Source organism: Lynx canadensis, chromosome A2 (assembly GCF_007474595.2).
Source record: "Lynx canadensis isolate LIC74 chromosome A2, mLynCan4.pri.v2, whole genome shotgun sequence".
NCBI lineage: Eukaryota > Metazoa > Chordata > Mammalia > Carnivora > Felidae > Lynx > Lynx canadensis.
The window spans coordinates 80,735,864-80,748,054 of record NC_044304.2 but is presented as its reverse complement, the minus strand read 5'-3'; the positions used below and the strand labels follow the sequence as shown (position 1 = coordinate 80,748,054).

At 43.4% G+C, this 12,191-nt stretch overlaps 1 protein-coding gene across 5 annotated transcripts in view; it reads right to left on the bottom strand.

Moving 5' to 3' along the window:
- Window positions 1–10,097, bottom strand: part of NAPEPLD (N-acyl phosphatidylethanolamine phospholipase D) — a 46,000-nt gene extending 35,903 nt beyond the window's left edge. The window contains exon 1 of one of the 5 annotated variants that reach the window (XM_030307810.1): window positions 10,079–10,097. The gene's annotated coding sequence lies outside the window, so the exon portion shown is untranslated. Of the gene's footprint in view, window positions 1–5,054; window positions 5,547–9,661; window positions 9,995–10,078 lie in introns of those variants that run through there. The other 4 variants (XM_030307813.1, XM_030307811.1, XM_030307808.1 and 1 more) reach the window with 4 other exon arrangements.
- Between the last annotated feature and the right edge of the window lie 2,094 nt (window positions 10,098–12,191).

The window sequence follows — 12,191 nt, the reverse complement described above, 5'->3', positions numbered from 1 at the left end:
TTACTTAATTGAAAAGGTTGGGGCTGGTGGGGAGGAAAAGACTAACTTGATGGTTAAGAAACTAAGAAGTATATCCTAAATCTGTTATATGACCTTAAGTGCTCATTTACTGTTCCTTAAGCCAAGATTTGAACAAAAATATTCTTTCAAATGTGGCCTCTCTCTCTCCTGTCTCTCTCTCCATCAATTATGCAAAAAGAAAGCTTTCTGTTTTTTAAAGTACAACCCATAAAGAACAGGAATGGAGAAACTGGTCTTCATAGCTCCTGGATAGAAAGGAAGGGGACTGAGGGGGAAAGCACTCTCTTTTACTTCTGACTTCAGTTCTGGTTCCAGCTTTTACTGTACTGAGCTTTCTTGACTTACAACAGTGTGAATCCCGATAAACCCATCCTGAAGCTGGAACTAACTCAGATCAAAAATGCATCCAACACACCTAACCTACCCAACATCACAGGCCTACCTTGCATGTGCTCAGAACACTTAGTCAGTCTACAGCTGGGCTACATCATGTAACACAAAGCCAGTTTTGGAATAAAGGGCTGAACAGCTCATGTATTTATTGACTACTTAAAGTGAAAACAGAATGGTCGTGTGGGGACAGAATGGCTCTAAGTGTGTCGACTGTCCACCCTTGTGATCATAGGCCTGACTGGGAGCCTGGGTACTGCCAGGATCGTACCATGAACATTACCTTGGAACAGTTCAAAATTCAAAGTGTGGTTTCTACTGAATATGTATGGCTTTTGCATCACATGAAGTTGAAAAACCAAAAGTCAAACCATAGTAAGTCGAGACTGCACTGAATTGTGTAACATTTATTTATTTTTTTTAAGTTTATTTATTCTGAGAGAGCAAGTGAGAGAGAGCAGAGGAGGAGCAGAGAGGAGGAGGAGCAGAGAGAAGGAGAGAGAAAATCCCAAGCAGGCTCCATGACACCAGAGAGGAGCCCCGACTCAGGGCTCAAACTCACGAACCAGATCATGACCTGAGCCAAGATCAACAGTCAGACGTTTAACTGGCCGAGCCACCCAGGCACCCCTGAATTCTTTAACACTTAAAAAGTCACTATCAGGGGCGCCTGGGTGGCGCAGTCGGTTAAGCGTCCGACTTCAGCCAGGTCACGATCTCGCGGTCCGTGAGTTCGAGCCCCGCGTCAGGCTCTGGGCTGATGGCTCAGAGCCTGGAGCCTGCTTCCGATTCTGTGTCTCCCTCTCTCTCTGCCCCTCCCATTCATGCTCTGTCTCTCTCTGTCCCCAAAATAACTAAACATTAAAAAAAAAAAAAGTCACTATCATTGAGATTCACTTTCTCCATCTGTAAAATGAGAGGCCTGGGCCACACCTGTAAGGCCCCTTCCACCTCCCTGATTCTAACAGCCGGTGGCTGCACCAGAGAGCCTGCTCAAAGCCACAAAAGAGCTGTCCCCTCTAGCGTGGCTACTCCCAAGCCACGTGCCCCTCCCAAGTTCTCCTCCCTGGTAGGAGGTTCCCCTCTAAAGTTAGCTCAGATGCAGCCACCTTCCCAGGCTGGGTCAACAAGGAATAAGCACAGCATTTTTCATCTGAGAACAGCAAGGTTAGCTCCTTGGAGAAAATGTAGTTTCATGGGTTTATCAAGCAGACCAGGAGATTATTTAGAGCTTAAAATCTTTCAGGAGAGATTTCACAACAAATCTGATAATCAAACAGCCATTAGATTTCCAACCTTATAATAAGATTTCAGATATAATTTGTAAGGGCCTATATACTTAAATCATTCTCAGAGTCATTTACCAAACATGGTGTGAATGTCTACTATGTCTAAATTCTAGCTTTCCAGGTATGGTGGACAATACAAGCCTCTGACCTCCAAGCATTCAGAATCCTTTAGGGGGGGAAAAACATCATAAGCAACCATATAGATTTTGGAGAAACAAGTTTACAGAAGTGTCAGCTATGAACACCGAAAACTGTAGTTTTTAGTATAAGGCATTTCCATAAGAACTGGCCCAAATTCAACTGGTAAGGAATACTTTTCCCTATATGCCACATGGTTCACACAGGAAGTTCTGTGACCCCAGGATCAGGGATGCCAAAGATGCAGATAAAAAGGTTAATGACAAAAACCAAACCACTAGTGGGGGTTTTTACAAGGAGGCAAGGCCCAGGGCAGTACTGAGGTCAGACCCTGTTCAGCCCATCTCCTGACAGTATAACATCAGGTTCAAAGTGGCATCATACGACATCCCCGAGAGGTCAACTAATAGAATCATGTTCAAAGGAACTTTGAAATTCTGTAAGTTCAACCCAGTATATTTTCAGAATACTAGGAAGTAGGTAGTAAATTATAAAAGCACATAAAAAATGGATATAATTAAAATATACTTGGGGTGCCTGGGTGGCTCAGTCAGTTAAGCATCCAACTTCGGCTTAGTCATGATCTCACAGCTCGTGGGTTCGAGCCCCGTGTCGGGCTCTGTGCTGACAGCTCAGAGCCTGGAGCCTGCTTTGGATTCTGTGTCTCCCTCTCTCTCTGCCCCTCCTCCGCTCATGCTCTGTCTCTCTCTCTCTCTCTCTCAAAAATAAACATTAAAAAAAATGTTTTAAATTAAATATACGTGCATCAGTTACCAGGAAAAACCACATTACTAGGAAAAGGAACATAAAAAATTTAAAACATTTTAAAATAAATACTTCCTAGTTTGTCATCTCTGAGTCTTACAGTTTCCTTGTCTGGTGCCCATTCACTGTGATACTGGACAAAATGTACATAAACCGTAGCCTAGTGTCTGGCACACAATAAGCCCTCAATAACGGTAAGCCACTATCTTATTATATTCTAAGCACTTTAGTGGAATACATATTCGATTTTTAAATTTCTGCACTTATAAGATATGACAGCAGAGAGTAATGGCATGAATAAACTGAAATGAAACTCGGGAATGTGTTTTTGTTCTTATATTTGAGTAAAAATAAGTCCCGGTCTTCCTGGAATTCATACAACTCAGAACAAAAATGAAACCATGGTTCTCCAAAGGATTCCTATGCAATCCCATAGCCCCTTATGGCCTCAGCAACTCTCTGGATTTACCAGAAGACTTTTCATAAACCTTGAATAGTGTCCTAGCTCTGAAAATAATAATCCTCTCCACCCTCACCCTCCTTATCTCTCTTTCCTGCCCCCAGGGAGAAAAATGTGCAAACTCATAATACTAGCAGTGGCCACATCTACAATCAGCACCTTCCCCAGAGCTTGAGCCCCATTTACGAGAATTCTTTGGCTCAAAGGACTTCCCACCATAGGAGCCTGTAAAATAAGCAAGCATGGCCAACTTTGGCTAAATGTCCCCCAAAGCAATTCAGCGTCTTGTATCTCTTACCCAAGTGATGACTAATCTCAGTGCTCTGCCACGTCCCCTTCTGGTGATCAAAACAGGTTATTAAGAAAGGATGTGATCTCCAGTATAACTGATAGAGAGGAGTCCCACGTTGTTACCTAAGTATTTCCAAGCCACCTGAGTAGAAAGCCTTCACCCTGGGATTCTCAAGGCTGGCTACACATCAGAATTACCTATGAAGGCTGTTAAACTATACCTGAGTTGGGGCACCCAGGTGGCTCAGTCAGCTGGGCATCCGACTTTGGCTCTGGTCATGATCTCACAGCTCATGAATTTGAGCCCCACATTGGGCTCTGTGCTGACAGCTTGGAGCCTGGAGCCTGGAGCCTGCTTCGGATTCTGCCTCCCTCTCTCTCTGCCCCTCCCCTGCTTGTGCTCTGTCTCTCTCTTAAATATAAATAAACATTTTAAAAAAAATTTAAACTATTCTTGAAGCTACTGAATCAAAATGTCAGGTGGGAGTTCCCCAGATAGTTTTTAAAAACCCTGTGGGTGATTCCAATATAGGCAGGGTTAAGAACCGCTACTTTGAATTAGTCATTGGCACAGAGGTAGGACAGGCATCTAAGAAGGACCAAAGGGACTTTCTGATACCCCTGAATTTATGCTAGCCTAGCAACTGCCAACAATAAAGCTTACTCTTCCTCCCTGTCCCACACTACAAGTTGGGGCGGAGGGCGCATAATCCCCAAGATGACCACACAGCACGAGGACTGGGAAGACCACAATGCTAAGGACAAAGGTTGATAGGTCACAGACTTGTATTCAGTCCAGCTGGGTCACAAATTTGATTCTGTGCTCCCAGGAAGCCAAACAAAAAGAAAAGGAACCACAGTCTGTGGTGATTCACATTGCCTATTGTAACCCAAAGTAGCCTATACATAAGGAGTGCCCAATAATATTTACTGAATGAATAAATGAAGAACGGGAGTACAATTGCCTAATTACTCTTCACTAGGACAGAGTTAATTGTTTTTGAAAAGACTTGTTGGGAATCAAAATTATAGGAGAAGCAAAAGTAACCAAAGGACAGTGAGACAAAAAGCCAACAGAGGGCATTCCCACTAATTACAGAAAGAAAAACTGAAAAATCCCAGGGAATTCCTGAGGTCTTGAGTTCTATGCTGGTAAAGTTGTGACCTAGCGGTAAAGACTAGAAGATGCCTACCATAAAATCTAGTCCCCTCCCCCCCTTTCTCTTCAGTAACAGAGCCTCAGTTTCACTTATGGTTACTAGCTCTGCGCCACCTAAATGACTACCTTTTCCACCTTTCCAACTAGGGATCAGCCATATTAACGACATTTTGTGATTCAAGCAAAAAGAAGTCTCACATGATGCTCTGGGAGTCTCCTTAAGGGAAAGGGAGACATTCTTTTTGATTCTTCCTGCATCTTGCTGGCTGGAGCCACTGTGAGCCATGAATATGAGGGCGATTCCTGGGAATGGCACAGAGGTCTAAAACGACTTCGGGGGCCCCCCATAACAAGTCTGGACTTTCCAACTCTAGGCCTCCCCAAACGAATCCCAACTTAGACAATAACCATAGCTGCAAAGTTCAGGGAAGCTATGAAAACACAATCCTTCGTAATACAACCTTCCTAATCCAAACGTGGGTACCCCGAGCAGCAGACATGACCGCTACTGTTTTTCGCTGTACTTACTATGTGCACTTACTATGTGCCACTTCAAATGTATTCGTTATCGTGTTCGATCCTCACAACATTCCCAGGGGGCAGATATTATCCTTATGTTAAAGGTGATGTCACAAAAGGTTTACAGAGTTTAACAGTTTGCATAAAGTGAAAAAGCTGGTTAACAGCTAGACCTGGAGATCCAACCCAAGTTGAATCAGATTCCAAAGTCCACGCTCTTTCCACTCATCATGCTGGATCTGCAAGGAAAATCCAATAAATTTATCTAGAACAGATACCAGTTTCAAAGTTAGCAACCTATAGCTAACAGTTAAAGGCTCACAGACAGGCTAGCCTTTTTTTGCTTTCAACATTGTCCTTTTTTGTCCCTTTCAAAGTCAAAAGCACTTAGTAGTTCCCTGATAAGTTCCCTTATAAATATAACTGCCCTTTTAATTTTACAGGGAGAGGATTTCAAATGATGTGACCCATTTAATTACTGAACTGTTCTCATTTAAAGTTACACTGTGTGGGCGCCTGGGTGGCTCAGTCAGTTAACCGTCTGACTTTGGCTCAGGTCATGATCTCACAGCTTTTGGGTTAGAGCCCCACGTCGGGCTCTGTGCTGACAGCTCAGAGCCTGGAGCCTGCTTGGGATTCTGTGTCTCCCTCTCTCTCTCTCTGCCCCTCCCCCCCCCCAAAATGAACAAACATTAAAAAATATTTTTTAAATATATAAAGTTACACTGTGAAGAACCAACAACAAATAATGAATTCTTTTTATATAGTTCTATACTTCAGCCATATAAACAGAAACTACACGAGGCCTTGAAGAGCTTTTCCTTGCCTTGAAAAGATGTCTTTGAGTCCATCCAGCATATAACCACCTAGCATCTTACCCTTCCAACCAAGAAGAATTGTTAATCAAGTTCCATGAAGACACCTTCAGGCATGGGGATCAATGTATCTAGTGTGCCCAGGGCTTTCCCAGTTTCAGCATGGAGAGTCCTACATCCTGAACTTCCTCAGTCCCAGGAAAACCTGGAGGAATAGTCACTCTACGGCCTCGGGGTACCATATAAATGCATAGTTAGGTCTTCAATAAGACTTGCTAAAATGTGAGCAGTTGGGGCGCCTGGGTGGCTCAGTCAGTTAAGCGTCCAACTTCAGCTCAGGTCATGATCTCGCGGTTTGTGAGTTCCAGCCTGGCGTCGGGCTCTGTGCTGACAGCTCGGAGCCTGGAGCCTGCTTCGGATTCTGTGTCTCCTTCTCTCTCTGCCCCTCCCCACTTGTGCTCTGTCTCTATCAAAAATAAATAAAACTAAAATGTGAGCAGTTTATAGTAAATTGGAGATGACCATTATTATAAAATATGATATTAATATATTTAGGCAGCTAAGCAAAAAGGAATTACAAAGGTCTACATATTCATGCTTAACCAAGAGAATATTGCTGACAACATCAAAAGGCTGTCAAACTCTTCATTGTGATTTATTCAAACATGTCTACCAGCATTCATATTTGCCAGTTAAAAAAACAAGCTGAGAACAGCACATATACAACATGTGTATACAACAAACAGTTCATCTACACATAAAACTGAGACACTATATGGGCAAAGAATGACAGAGGAATCAACTTCCATCCAAGAATGTTAAAGTACCTCATCTCTGTGAAATGGTGAAGCCTAATTTTGAAGTTTTGGCTTTGTGGTTATCATGATTGGCTAAAAACTCTTGCAAGAGTAGAAACAGGAAATCTGTAAATTAAACACGAGGTACACACTTCAGTCCTTTCTAACTTGAACATTCCATGACTCAAGTTCATCACTGTGTGAACCCCTTTACTTTACAGGTGAAGCGAGTCAGGCTGGAGAGTTACATGACATTCAGAGGCTCCAGCTCTGCCTGGTGATAGAACCTGGACTACTTATGAGCCATGCTCTCATCGTAATTATATTTAACAACACTTGGATCAGAAGAGCAATGATCAGAATAAAAAGATAAAGGACACATTTCACCTCATGCAGGATATTTTACTTAGTCTAGCTCATAAACAGATAAATGGGCCTTAAGTTTTTTAAAAAGGGAGTCTAGAAACTTTTCACCTGTCCTTAGTTACTTCAACCATATAATAGCACCATATTCTGAATAAACGCACAGTACTTCTTTTCACAAACTCTCCAAACAAGCCAAAGGAATGAACACAGTAACTTAAAAAGAGAACAAACATCTTTGTAGTTTGAAGAACCACAGAAAACTTTCCAAACCAATTACTGCGTGTTGTCCAGATGTCCTAGCATCAGAGTCTTGTAAGCAAAGCAAACAAGCATCTGACCAGGGTAAGGAGTGCCAGGAACAATCAGGAAGCTTGGTGTTTCTTTATTCTGACAACTTTACTTTCAGAAATAAGAGAGATTTCAGAAGAGCATAGAGGTGTACGGGCACTTCCTTCCGGTCAATGTGCTACTATTCCTTAATCTGGGGAGACAGATAAACATGAAAATCTGCTGTCTTCACGGGAAAAAAATGGATTGTTTTAGGTAACAGGTACATACTGAGTTATTTCTCAATCACACTTGTGAATTTATGCTGATCCATCTATAAGCCAGTCCTGGGCCTCTTTAACCAGTGATACTGACCATTCACAAACAATAGGTTTAGGGGTACAATCTGTGGCTGTGACGCTGACCAGAGCTTGCTGAGCAACACCACTCTACCTTGGCTTCATTAGCACACCTTTCTGACAAGAGGCAGCAGTGGATACTACTACAGAAGGCCAGAGCTGCTGTGCTAAGGGACCTTGGGAAACCACTAAAACTTCCCAGCTCTCAGTTTCCTGTTTGCATCATCTGTAGAACGACGTTAATAATTTCACACACTGTAGGTCTATTAAGTTAAACTAAAAATACATAAATACATGAAAGGGCTTTGTAAGTCATAGTTATAATACTTGTAATACATTATTTAACCACCTGAGTTGGCAAAAGACTATTTCTGACATAACCAAACCGACCCTGGGGTCATAGGAGTTCATACATAATCTATCACAAAAGTCTGTTAATAAAATATTTAAATACACAATAAATAGTTGTAAATTCAAAAGACAAGTCCAGCAAAGCACTAACTATAAAGAGATAGGCAGGCAGAGATAGGTAGAATTCTTCAGTATTATAGCAGTTAGAATGGTTTATTACTTGGGCCTTATGCTAGAAATCACGAGGGATTTTTCTTTAATGCCAATTTTATACATGCTCTCACAGGCCTTCAGCATAAAGATGCTCGCTCATTAACCATTACTTATGTGCGAATATGGCTCCCAAATACTTCTTCAATGCTAACACTTTTTACTTGTGTGCTTTTCAATCTAAAATGCCAGATCAACACAGCCTCCCAGCTATAGCCATATCTTATTTACATAAAGAGTAGAATGGCATGGAAAAACCCACCACATCCACAGCCATCTACCACTACAAAGAAAAAGCAGAATGAAACACAAAAATCAAAGGCAAATGGTATTTTTCCCAACAGAGACAAAATGTTCCCCCTCAGTTTCCCAAACTCACAAACACCAAAGGAACATAAATACCGTTTTCAAACATGAGGATGACTCTATCAACTAAAACATAACCAAAACCCTACGATGGAATGCTTACATTAAAAGGTCCTTCATACAATTATCCTTGGACTACTTTAAAAATTAAGTTTTGCAATATGAAATCGGTACAACTTAACTTGGAATTGTGAGTGAAAACAAGGTATGAGAAATACATTAAGTATTTTTCCTCTTTTGGAGACTTACCGAAATTCTTGCAGCAGGAAAGCCTGCAGAATCTAACAAAAAATTTCTGAAAATTGGGACTATATTTCCAGTTAACCCAAAACAGTCTTAAGTGAAGTCAATCTCTCTTAAATACACTTGCCCTAATTTCTCTCACAGACCTGATGTTTTCTTGCAACAAAATCAAACTATTGTGGGATATGGGTAATCTTTTCCTTTTAAAGATTACATAATTTCTTCCTAAATGGTATTGATGTCCGAGGCTAAATCAAAAACACTAAAATAGAAATAGAAATGCTAGATATCCACTTTTAAAGAGATTGAAACTGTTTAATTTTCAGACAGTTGTATCTCAGGAGTGACTCTCTCAATAAATTACTCAGAATTATCAAATAGCAAACATTTCATGCTCAGCCCAAGTAAAGGAGGTGAGTCATATTCTAACAGTAAAGGCAAGGACAAGAACTAAATGACTTTTTAAAGGTTAACTTTTCTCATTCTCTTAATATTCTCCAGGTTCGGTTGCCGTGTTGATATCAGATCGTAGCCCGAGGAAGCATAGTTATCTCAACTATCAGCGCCCCAGCGAGTTCTATCCCGGGGGGGGGGGGGGGGGACCGCCCGCAATAATACCCAACTTAAGAAACAACCACAGAACACAAAACTCAGAAAGCACCAGCTTCCACCACCCCACCCCACCTTGCTCCTTTCTTCTGCTATTCCATTCGTGGTTCATTTTCAAGACAAAAGCAAAGAAACCTGTTGGAATGAAGTTTTAAAAGACAAATACCCTATATGAGGCAGAAATAAGTTGCTCTAAGAATGCTGTCGACCCATTCATTTACATACAGCCACAGAAAATACACCCACATGTATTTCGATCAGCGAAAATGTGACCTGGTGATTTGAAGAGAAGATGGGATCTAAAACAAGTCCCAGAGACGGCTACTTTCCCAAGAGAAAAAAATAATAATAATGTGGCTCTTCACCCAGGCAGCTTCAGAGACGCGGGCTCCGCAACTCTAGAGGTGCAGAAATTCAAACGAACGCCTGCCGCTCACAAGTACAGCATCTCCAGGACGAGGCAGGGCTCGGCCCCGGTAATCCCACCCACTGCGCGCTCCACTTCGCCGAGCAGTCCAAACGGCCCCAGGCCGGGGTGTGCTGGCTGCCCCACCCAGAGGCCGAGGGGGAAGCGAGCCGCGAAAAAGATACGCGGGCGGGAGAGCGAGCGGGAGCGCGGAGCTCCGGGAGCTACAGCTCGAGGCGGCAGGGGGGCGGGCTCACCTGGCGCGGGGGGCGGCTGGGCGCGCGCGCCGCCGCCGCTGCCGCTGCTCCCGGGCTGCGGGCCACAGCGCCCCCGGGCACAGCACCCCCGCGCGGAGGGAGGGGCCGCGGCGGCCGGCGCCCGGGTTCCGCCGCCCCCGGCCCCGGCGCGCCGGCTCCGCCGAGGGCGCCAACAGCTGCAGGCAGCGCCTCAGCGCTCGTCGCCTCGCCATCCCGGGGGGCGAGCTGTACCCACAGGCCGAGGCGAAGTTCGCTCCACGTGGGCTCCTCACTCACTCGTTGTGACCTTTGAATCTGGCAGCTCTGCCAGCGGTAGCCCCCTACGGGCCGCCGCTCTGGCCTTTACAAGATGGCCGCGCCCGTGGACCCCAGTGCCGAGGCCATCTTGGTAAAGGAGGCGCCGCGGGGCCCGCGCTTAGCGCCCCCTCGGCCGGCCCGCACCTCTCAAGCACTCAGCAGAAGCCTTTTTTTTATGCAGGATTGGTTACCCTGGCCTAAATCAATAGCTAACTTTCAGATGCATGAACACGTTCCTAGACACCGGCCCTAATTGCTGAGACTAAATGGGATTTAGGTGGCATCTCACAGCCGTTGCAATTGTAGTAGACAAGCACTTGGTAGCAGCATACTTACAACCGATGGTGCCATGAGCCTGGAAGCGAAGAAACTAATTTGAAGTGTGTACAAGAGGTGTTGAATATTAATGGCAGTACTGCCTGGTCACGGTGTGCTCATTACTTTTTAAAGCGATGTCACAGCCTACTGGTACACACAGTTCTTGTCTTTTTTTTTTTTTTTTTTTTTTTTTTTTTTTTTACACTCTGAAGATGATGACCAAAGAGCATGAAACTGTGATTCTGAGTTTCTCCCAGGATTTTCTATTTAAACTGCAGGATGATATTAGCTGTTTCAAGAAGTGATTTATAAACAGGTTGAAATCAGGTTGAAACAATTCAACAGCAGGTGGTTGGGCAAAAAGATTGCTTCAGAGTCTTCTGTTTGTGTCCATGGTCCTCCGGGACTTGAGGGGTGGGGTGGGGTGGCATCATGTTGGGGAAGAAACGCCACACAGGGCCCAAATGCAGATAGGACTGCTGGAAAATGCAAACCAAATTACTTTACTATTTGCAAGTGAAAGTGGACCTGTAATGCTCTAGGAATACACGGATAATGTCAGTGTGGACTTTTATTCCCTCAACCGAGCTTGCACAGTTCCCAAATGTTACTGCCTGAAGTGTGATTTAGAGCTAGTTGTGCCTGGGTGGAGCTCAGACTGCACTCAGAAGCTGGTACCTGAGGTGCGAAAGGAAAGGAACAGAGCTACAAACCAAAATTGTGAGTTAAAGTTATGCTCCGAGGTTCTTCACAGTGCTTCTGGCTAAGGAACGTAAAAAGAAGCTTGTTGTTCCCCTTACATTTTTTTATGAAGATGTCCAAATATACAGAAAATAGATATGCCTTTTTGTTATATCCATTTGAATAAGTTGCAGACATCAAAACTTGTCACCCCTAAATACTTCAGCCTGCCTCTGCTAAGGGTAAGGACATTTGCTCCAGAATTAGAATACCATTAGCACACCTGAGAAAACAATTCCTTGATGCCATTCAATATTCAGTCCATATTCAAGTTTCTAGGATTGTCCCAAGAATGTCTTTATAAACCCCTTCCCCCCCCCTCCCCTCTGAACTAGGTTACTGTCTAGGCTCATGTGCTGCATTTGCTTACCATGCTTAAGAAGCAATTGGAAATGTTCACTTGCTAACTCTTCTCTACATATACTTACAGATACTATGAAGAGACAAATGTTCACAAGGTGTTTTTCCTTGAGGACAGGTAAGCACCTCTCTGTAAATCAGTGGAATCTAAGAGGAATGAACAGTCTTTTACCACAACATTGAAACGGTAATTGAAGCTGTATTAATTAAGGAGTAGTGTTAATGCTTAACTCCTGGAATACTACATAAACTTTATGGATTGTGTTGCAGTCTCTGTCAGCTCAACTTCTAAAGCTTAATGGTTGGATTTTTTTCTAGACCATGAAAAGAAGCTGATTAGTGTAACAATTTATATTACTCCAGGCAAAATTTCTCGTTAGCCCTGCTTCCCAGGATA